The sequence below is a fragment of the Miniopterus schreibersii genome (assembly GCF_964146895.1).
Source record: "Miniopterus schreibersii genome assembly, chromosome: 14".
Lineage (NCBI taxonomy): Eukaryota > Metazoa > Chordata > Mammalia > Chiroptera > Miniopteridae > Miniopterus > Miniopterus schreibersii.
Window position 1 is genome coordinate 44,421,324 of NC_138114.1, and position 10,115 is coordinate 44,431,438.

Sequence of the window (10,115 nt, forward strand, 5' to 3'; positions counted from 1 at the left end):
TCCCGCTCCAGATCCAGCTCCCATGAAATATTAGACTTCGATCCAGGAATTGGGTCATCTGTCCTTGCTACCACTGCCAACACAGTGCTTGGCATACCGGGTGTCCCTAAAGAGTACTGGATGAACTCAGTTGCAATCAGGATGACGGTCCACACAGCACAGCATTTTACCACCTGTGGGATGTTTCATGTGTTCAACCTTCCTGATTCCTGCAATAGCCCTGGACAGATAAGGAAACCGAGACGCAGAAAGCCTGTCCCAAGATTTGATGGTAGAGTCTGGGCTGAAACTCAGATTTTTCTCTCTTTTTTTTCTTCATTATTTTCCCACCCTCTATATTTTTCATTTAACATTTCTACTTGGTGAGCTGCAATCCAACATCTACACCCAACACTGACTTTATCACCTCTGTAACAACTCTCTGAAGAAAGTTTACAGCAGGTGTAGTCAAAAAACTTGGAAACAACCAAAATGTCTTTGGCAGTGGATAAACAAGTTATAGCACATCATACAAGGAAACGATACTCAGCAACAGAAATAAATGAGTTATTAACTCATGCAAAAATATGGATAGACCTTAAAAGCATTTTGCTACATAAAAGAAGTCAGACCCAAAAGGCTGTATGTTGTATGGGTGAGTTTATGCAGCGTTACGGAAGAGGCAAAGCTATGAGATGGAAAACTGATCAGTGGCTGCCAAATGTTGAGGGAAGGGCAAAGAATTGACTACAAAATATCAGCACAGAGGAAATTTTAGGATAATGCAACTGCTGTCTATAGTATCCATTGGTTCATCAATTTTGAAAACTGTACCATATTAATGTAAGAAGTTAATAATTATAGAGACTGGGTATAGGGTATGTGAGAATTCTCTCTACCTCTGTTATCTCTCAATTTTTCTGTGAATCTAAACTTGCTCTAAAATGTAAAATGATTTTTAAATGTATCTCTATTTATGAGAAAACTTCAGACAAATACCAACTGAGGGACATTCTGCAAAACAGCTGACCAATTCTCTTCAAAAGTATCAATATCATAAAAAGAAGAAAAGGCTATAAAACTGTCACATATTGGAGGAGCCTGAGGAGACAGGACGTCTAAACGTGATGTGATAACTTGAATTTTGAAAAAGAAAAAGCAGATTAGTGGAAAAGTTGTAAAAAGTGAGTATCTGTAGTTTAGTTAGCAGTAATGCACCAATATTAATAACATGGTTTTTTAAGATGATAACATTTATTAAGTCTGGGTGAATGTTATACAGAAACTCTCTCTACCTTCTTTGCAACTCCTCTATGAGTCTAAAATTATTTGAAAATAAGAAATTTAAAATCATATAACTGCTTTATAGATAATTCACATCCTATTTTCTTTTACCGATACCCTAGAATAGATACTATTTTTTATAGCAAAGGTCGCATAGTAGGTTCCACATTTGTCTCATGCACATCTTTCGAATAGAAGCACCCAAAGCAAAGAGAAATGCACACGTCTCGAATGTGGCCACTGTCTTGCTCTGGTGTGGTTCATCCTGATACTCTTCTTTGACATGACTTTTGGTTGCTGCAGGAATGTTTTTGGGCCAGTGTTTCCTTTCAGAAAAGACAGAATCATTGTCTATATTTTCTATCTAGAGAAATAACACAGTAATCAAGATACACAAAAAGGTAAACAGTAATTTTCATATCATTTTTGAGGAACAAAATAAGCTCTTCCTTTGCAATAGCTATGTACATACTGAAAAACAAAATACACCTCTTAGTGTGTTTGGGGGGTGTCATTATTGAATATAAGTCTTTAGAGAGATGAGATTTCACTAATAAACATGCTTTGAATACTCATAAACAAATATTATCATTTACTATTTATCCCACAAATCTCATCTCATCACTCCCTTCCTATTTCCTGACCCAAATAAGCCCCACTAGGATTTACAGCACTTTAGACAAAAACCTAGCAATGTTTTGCTCCATTTCTTAACTCGAGCTTCTGCTTTGCCAAAAATAAGCTCTCTTCCCCTAGTTTTTCCAAGATTTTTCTTTCAGATATGAGCAAATATAGAACTCAAATGGGTATTTTCCAACTTGGATAGTATTAAAAAGGCAAAAAGAAATCAAGTTCAAAGTCCTCTAAATCTTGGCTTAATAAATCTTCCGTGTCTCATGAATTGAAATTTTCTGCTTAAACACAGAACTTTGATTAATCCCTAAAAGCAGCAGGAAAGTTATTCAATTAGTATAAGAAGATTCGAGTTCAAATTGGAAGATTAATTTCCAGGGTTATGATATGAAAGATATGGTGACTTAGTTAGGAAGTGAAGGGAAAAAAGTCTCTCAAACCTGAATGGAAAGAATTTCTGATTCAATTATTTGATTAAACCACTCCCGGGAATGACATAAAATCATAACCTCTAACATAAGGTCGAATTGTAGGGTAAACCCAGTGGATGCTACACTAAACGCTATTATCACGGTTTGCCGTAAGTAATACACATCTAGGTACCGAAGAAATAAAAATGAGCAGATTAGTATTTTAAAAGGTGCCCAAGTTTTAATCAAAAGCTCGAGATGAGTACAACTAACTAAAGTAGCACTTTTCTGAAACTGTTTCTGGCAATTACATTACAACTGAAAACATAGGGAAAGGTATCAGGCTGGATAATCTGCATTTTTGCTGGAACTAAATCTGTTGTCTGGCTGAGATGTTTCCTGGACACTTGGATTTTGAAGAAGATGAGGTGAGAAGGGATGGGGGTAGTTTTTTCAGCACGTGCTAGTATTCCCAAGGAATATGGGTGAAGGCTCTAGTTCACAGCTTCTCCCTAGTCTAGAAGTCCTCATCCAACCCATTCTCCTTGTAATCAACCCCCACCCCTGATTTCTACCCTTTCTCCCCCTCATATCTTTGCCCCCAGGCCCATCAACATTTATCTACTGTGTTTTTTGTTTGGTTGGTTAGTTTTGCTTCTGCTTTTTATAAAGGCTATTGGGGACGCAAAACCAAAATGCCTTCCAAAGTCTTTGCTGTCCTCAGAATCCTGATCTCCATTTAATCGATCAAGAACGATGCCAAAAATGCAAATAACAATTGCAATAAAATAACAAACCTTCCAGTTTCTAATATAACTTTATTCTTCCTACTTAAATTGGTACCTCAGAGAAGTAATCCCTGTGTCTCTGACGGTAACACCTTGAAGATAAAGGAATTGTTTTTCATCCTAAGTGAAAAGCTGTAGGTGATATCTATGAAAAATGACTTATGACAGATTGTATTTTATGAGAATGGCTGCAACAGTTTCACTCATGCCACATGCTCCACCTCTCAGATGACTTTGACATGCCCTTCTCTTAATCTGGGCAGACTGTGGCTATGACAGAAGTGACATTATGCTCCTCCTGAGGTTAGATGGCAGGAGACAATACAAGTTCTGCCTGGTTCTCTTCAGACACTTGCCTTGGAGCTCAGCCACCTTGTCAGCAGGAGGGGGAACAGAGGCCCCAGGCTCTGGTCTCGCCCGAGCCACAGCTGACAGCCAGGGCCAGCCTGGCAGCCCGGTGATGGATCTCAAAACGGGATGCTCAGCCCCCGCAAAGCTGCCCCAGCGATGCCAGGAGAAACAGGGAAGAGCTGGTCCTGCCAGGCTCTGTCCAAAGAGCAGATTCCTGAGCAAAACAAATGAGTGTTGTTTTACATCACTAAGTTTGGAGCTGGTAGTAACACTAATAGAAAACTGATAAACTTAATTCTTTCATATTCCTTCACAAAGTGTGTTTTTTAACAGCTTTCTTTCCAAAAACTACTACAAATGCAAGGGAAGGAGACTTCTGAGCCTTTCCTATTGGGTGACATTTATTTGACATGGTTTGAGCACAGCTGGTATTTTTTATTCATCCCAGTTTTCCTTATTTGGATCTATATTTGAAAATGATCTGAAATGCAAGATCATTTTTTCCCCTGGTACCCATCGGGAACCAGGATTTTGTTAATTATTAGAAAAACACTGTTGTAATTACGAGACACATGCGGTTCAGTGCAAGATGAAGCCAAATTCAGAAGAGGGCGGCCTGTAAGAGGCAGAGGAGCAGGTTAGTGAAAATGGTGTTACCCAGCGCCCTCAGCACAGAAACACATGAGTAGCAAGCAGGCTATTTCTTTTCAACACATCAGCAACTTGAAATGACAAACACTTTTTTTTCCCTTCACTTACTCTGAACAATTAGATTTGTTTGGACAAAGTAATTAAAAGTCATTTGCAAGGCCAGGGATCCATGATAAATGAGCGCAAAAATATTAAAACATAGCTGCGGCCTGAGATTCCAAGTGTATTTTTCGTATTTCAGTCTCGTTTTCGTTTGATTTGCTTGGATTTGGTTTTGTTCCTTCTTTTGCAAGCTGGCTGATGCCTGAGCAATCACAGCTACAGCACTTGCCCATCCATAGGAGGCAAAGGAGTATAAAGACCAGAGACGCGCTCAACATAATTTACTTTGGAACAGGGTATGAGAATTTTCAGATGTCAATTTCAGGGATTTGGGACATAAATGAGGTGGGAAATGCTCATTAATCAAGCCCAAGATGCCTATTTCTCAAAGGACACGGAATCAATATAGGTCAAATTCTCTATTTCTCCCAACCCTATCTCACTAAACACCTTGAAAGAGACTTTATGGGCACTTTTCCTGTAGATTTACTGCTTGGCATGCAAGAACATCAGCCTCTTTAAATGTTGTGCAGACAGAACTTTAAACGGTGAAACAGGTATGCCTGATTGAAGGGCAAAACCGATCAAACACCAATTCTGTCTATGGGAACGCGTTCTGTAATAAGATAGTGATGTGGGCGAGTGAATTTTAAATTTTCATGTTGCAGATATTGATTTTAGAAAGAGCGATTCTATCAGTCCCGACCCCTGGAACAAATACATAAACAAAGAGAAATACTACCTTTACCAACACAAATGATTTTAAAAACTAGATGAAAATATTTGAAATATATATGAGAGAAAAAGCTATTATACAAATATATAGAGTCCATGCTATCAATAAGGAAACAATAAATATTGTAATAGATTACTATCCAAAATATATATATAAGCAAATATATTAAATACCAGTTTTCACTAATATTAAGATATGTTCATTTAAACACCAAATTTTTATTATTAATGTAATATTTTATGAAAAAAGAGCATTGTTTAATTTTTTTCCCTAAAAATACACACACACTGGAAGTGACCAAGATGTCCTTCAGAAGGTGAGTGAATAAATTAACTGTGGTACATCCAGAGAATGGAATATTAATCGGTGCTATAAAGAAATGATCTATCATGCATACGAGGAGGTGACTTTCTCTGAAGTCCCAGTTTCAACAATCTAATAAGTATTTCATACTTCTTCAAATAAATTTTTATTCCAACTCTTACATTACTTAAAAACATACTGACAAAAAAACTGGAGCAGCTTCAAATTAATGATATAATACGATAGACAATTTTCCTCAAATGGCTCAGAGATGTAAAAGAATGAATCCTATGCCATTGCAGGAATATGTTTTTCTCTATGAGATCTACCTGCTACAATCGAAACGCATTACAGATTGGATAAAACTTTCATTCAAAATAAGACTTTGACGTTGGCCTTGGAGCAAAAGCTAACTCCTGAGGGTGAGATGTGTATATTTAGAACCCTCTTCTTTCTTGGAGCTCTTGGTTTCAAATTCTTTCCTCTGTGCACAGCAGCTTACCTTGTGAAGTGATTTCCAACAATTCTCAGGTTTCATTTCCCTTCGTGTGGACTGGCCTTTCCTGGTAGATTGCCACTGTATAAAAGTCTTAATAATGTGTCCCTAGAGGTTTTGCTCTTTCTGCTCTGCAGTAGGAAACAGATGTACAGAAGTTCACCAAAAACCCAGGGCACTTTAACAGATTAAATGTCACTTGCTGGGAAATTGTAATAGTAAGTAAAGACTTGCAGCCTAGGTCCAATGGTCCTTATGTGTGTTTTTATTTCTTTCTGAACTCTTAAAGCAAAATGTAGATAATGGTATTCTTTATTCTAGCATTTTTTATTAAGATGGAGAGATTTTTCCCAAGTTGAAATAGAAATTAAACAAGTGAACAATTCCCTTTGCTTGACACAGTCTTAGGTCTCAGAAATGAACAAAAGGATTTCTTAGAGGAATCTGAAACTCAGGTTAGAAGAATAAATTATACCAATTCAAACTGCTACTTCATGTAAAACCAGGATTCTAAGTTAGGCCTTTAAATACTTCAGTAGCTCAAAATTTTATTTGGTCTTACGTTGTTTCTTCTCAGGAATGTTAGGCTTCACCCTTAACCTGGACCACAGAATGTTTGTGGAGAAAGGATGCTCTCTTCCATGCAGGATCACCTGCATGTCTGAGCACAGGAGCAAGACCATCAACAGAGCCCCATGCACTGTCTGCACATAGAAACAAAGCGGGAACATCACCTTCTCTCCAGCCTTATACAACCCGTCCTCATCCCGCGAAATACACACAACCCAACTGGGGAAAATACGGGCAAAAAACCCAACTCCGCAAACAACCAACCAACTTACATAGGTATTTCATTTCATAAAAGAAGTTATCTAAACTGCCCATAAAGCTATGAAAATGATTCAGCTTCTTTAATCATGAGGCAAGTGCGAACAATGCAAAATATCTACACAGCCTTCAAAATAGCTAAGATAATAATAAGGAGGGACAAATGAGGAGGAGAATTTTAAATAGCAAAAAATACTTCGTGTTGGTAAAGACAGGAGCTATAACTCTCAAACAATCCTGGAGGGGGTATAAATTGCTATGCCCACTTTGGAAAACTGTGGCAGAAAGTTCTCCCCTCCCCTCCTCTCCTCTGCCCTCCTCTCCCCTCCCCTGCCCACATCTGAGCCTTAAAGAGCAGACCCTGTCGACAGGATCAGTCTGAATGTTGTGTCCGTCATTTACCCTCCCCTGGGTAAGTGACCAACACAATATTCTTTCTGATCTGTAAACTGCAGATAATAATAGTAGTTAAGACATAAGGGGTGACTGAGGGCGCTGAGTGCAGTACTTATGCCTGGAAAGCACTCCACAAGTGCTGGTTATTGTTATTAATGTCATTATTTCCCCTTTCAGTCACCGTATAATCTCTTATTCAGTCTTCGACGTGCTGACCACAGATTCTCCAGGACCCTCTGCTGGCTGTCCCCACTGCCGCCCACCCCACTCTCGTCGCTGCACTTGTTCCTGTTGGGCTCTGGAAGTGCATCTATAGGAGCCCTTACCGATGCCCTGTTCGCACCTGTTTGCCTCCCCCCCGAGGACTGCAAGCGTTTTGAGGGCATGGGCCTAATTCCCTTTTGAATCACCAATGCCAGCATCTAGTTCACTGAACAGGTTCAATGAACAAGCCTCCTTTGGCAAATTTTGGAAACCTTAAAACCCCGCTTTGGCAGAGAAGAGAATGAATCATCACAGAGGAAAAGGTTGTCAAGAATAGAGAGTTCTTGGCTTGGCTGAGGTCGTTCCCTCCGTTGTCTTCCACATCAGTGACTGGAAGGAATATTTTGCCAGCCAGCTGCATCCCGGCTCACATGAAGAGCTGGTAATCCAGGCGTCCCACCAGGATTCTGGATGGAAGCGACTGTGGTCCAGCCAAGCCTTGGCTCATCACAAGAACAGCTGATTTGGATTCTAGTTCCTTTACCTAGTTACAAACTCATTTTCCCTCAAAGAATCCCACATGGCACTTTTCTTCCAAAGTGCTCACTGATAACCGATTGTTTATTGTAGAAAAAACTGCCACGGAGAAGCCAAAATTTGGGGTGAATATGAGAGGTTACCTTCATCAGAATCATGATGGGAAAGGAAAGGTGCCATTTTAATGAATCTGCCAATGTTCTCCCTTTCCAAGAGGAGCAAATCTGAATGCGAGACAGACTGTGGCTTTCCCGTTTGGAATTTCAAAGTGGTCTCTCATTCATTTGGCCGCATTTCTCTTTCAAAAAAGATGATCGCGTCCAGAATTAAGAATATGATTTCTTATCCCTGAGGCAACTTCTTCATTTTTAAGCTCAGTTGCCACTATAGAGATTTGTTTCCCTTCTTTCTAATGTCTTTTCTTAGAACATGATGAATTTAAGCATCAAGCAGGGAGCACACATGAGAGGTTCAAATATACGCACACCCACAAACACAAATTCATGCAAACAGATATATAAATATAGATATACAAATTTTCCAGATTCTGAGCATAAATTGTTTATTAGATGCATTACTGACATTTCACAATTTCTCTTCTTACCTCCTTTCATGTTTTATTTTATCTGAATTTTTGCAGCATTTACAACTGTTGGCAAAGTGACTCAGTCAAAATAAAAATCACCAGTTTCCTTGTACTCCCAAAACCCCATCCCCTCCTGGATCTCTATCATGAACTCGTTGCCTTTCAACTTAAAATCAGCTTTATCGTCTCCCTTATCCAATCAGTTGTCAGATTTAATTAAGTTCATTAAATATGTATTGGGAGCTTATTATGCATGTTACATTATGCGTGTGACAGGCAGAAATCCTTTCTCTGAATTGAGCTTCAGAAGCATATTCCCGCTCTCCTCCTACTCCCCCGTGGTAGCCGTCTTCTAGCTGGTCTCGCTGTCTCCTGTCTTCCCCCGTATATTACATTTATTGGCAGGGATTTATGGCAACCTATCTGGAGAGCTAACATCTATTTTGCACCATAAAGAAGACATCGATGTAGCCCAAGACCTTAGTGAAAAAAGAAATACCACGGCGTGTCTTGGAGGCCATGTGATTTCCTTATTGATAACACCCCTGTAACTAACTGCAGGCCCCCAAGTAATCACCAATCAAGTAGGAAAATCGCACAACAAAATGGTCCCATTGTTCTTTCTAGAAAGATCATTATCTCCAAACTTAATAGTTTATTTAATCATGTGCAGAATTTATAGTGCTCTTAGTCAATGGCGTGTGTGTGTGTGTTCAACTGGCCTCAGCCATCTGCACTTCTGCAGCATATTATATGCATCACTGGCCATTTCTCATGTCACCTCCCAGCATCTCTGTTAAAAGAGCTGGAAGCAACAAAGACTGAACGCTGACTTGCTGGGAATGCCTAAAAGGAGTCAAGGCCAAGGCCAGCTTTTACAACCCAGAGACCATTTTAATTTAGCAAAATGCAGTCTCCTGGGACAAACACAGACCCTCTCACATTTGCATCGTCCCCTCCTGGAGAAAAGAATAAACTGAGGAAGCGAACAAAAGTACCTGCTTATCACATGGGCGCTGCTGGGCCTCGGGGCGGCCGCGAGACGTCGCAAATGCGAATGTCTGACCCGCAGGCACCGCCCCGCTCGCCTCCGACACGGGCGCCTGGCCTGCGCTGGTGTCACTAGGCCTGTCCTCCACGTTCACTCCAGAGCTCTGAGGGGACAGGCAGCCTGGGCATTGATCAAATAGCTCCATCTGGGAAAGGACACTTTTCCGTTGCCTCATTTCTCCTGGCCTTCGCCCCTGGCCCCTGGTTTAAGGTGCTCATGTACTCACGACGCCACCTCAGCGCCCAGGGGTAAGGTGGCACCGCAATTTTTCTTTTCAAGGGAGAGGACACTACAGAAGGTGGTGCTTGAAGACCTGGCAGGTATTGATTAGGCTCTTCCTGAGGGTGTCGCCCCACCCTGTGCCTTTCCAGATCCCCGTATCCAAGAGCAGGCTCTACCGCACGGTAAACCACCTCCAACTCAGCTGCTGCTGCTTCACGCACCCCTGACCTCACAGCGATCACTTCTTATTCGTTTCTGAAGCCTCACGTTGACCATCTATGAAACGGCAGAGCTATGGAAGAACACAGTGAAGTACATAGAACGGAAGTAGTCAGTACCTGGCACAGAGCATTTGCTCAATATATGTTAACAATTAAATTTTTCTTCTTTTTTGGCAATCCCAGAGACACGAGGTTCTAAGGAGACCTACTCCTTGTGCAATGTTTCTGCAGACAGCTGGATTCGACAGAATCATCTTGAGCTGCTAAATAAGAAATAGGTGTTTCTCTTTACTCCACACATAGTGAATTAGCTACTATGTTTACACGCCTAACAAGT

General features: G+C 40.4%; 1 long non-coding RNA gene across 1 annotated transcript; it reads right to left on the bottom strand.

Moving 5' to 3' along the window:
• Nucleotides 1-1,440: 1,440 nt before the first annotated feature.
• On the bottom strand, nucleotides 1,441-9,687 carry LOC308566927. Its single transcript, XR_014000242.1, has 3 exons — nucleotides 9,283-9,687; nucleotides 5,740-5,864; nucleotides 1,441-1,589 (listed from the first exon to the last, which is right to left on the bottom strand). It is a non-coding gene; the product is annotated as an uncharacterized lncRNA (long non-coding RNA).
• Nucleotides 9,688-10,115: the final 428 nt, after the last annotated feature.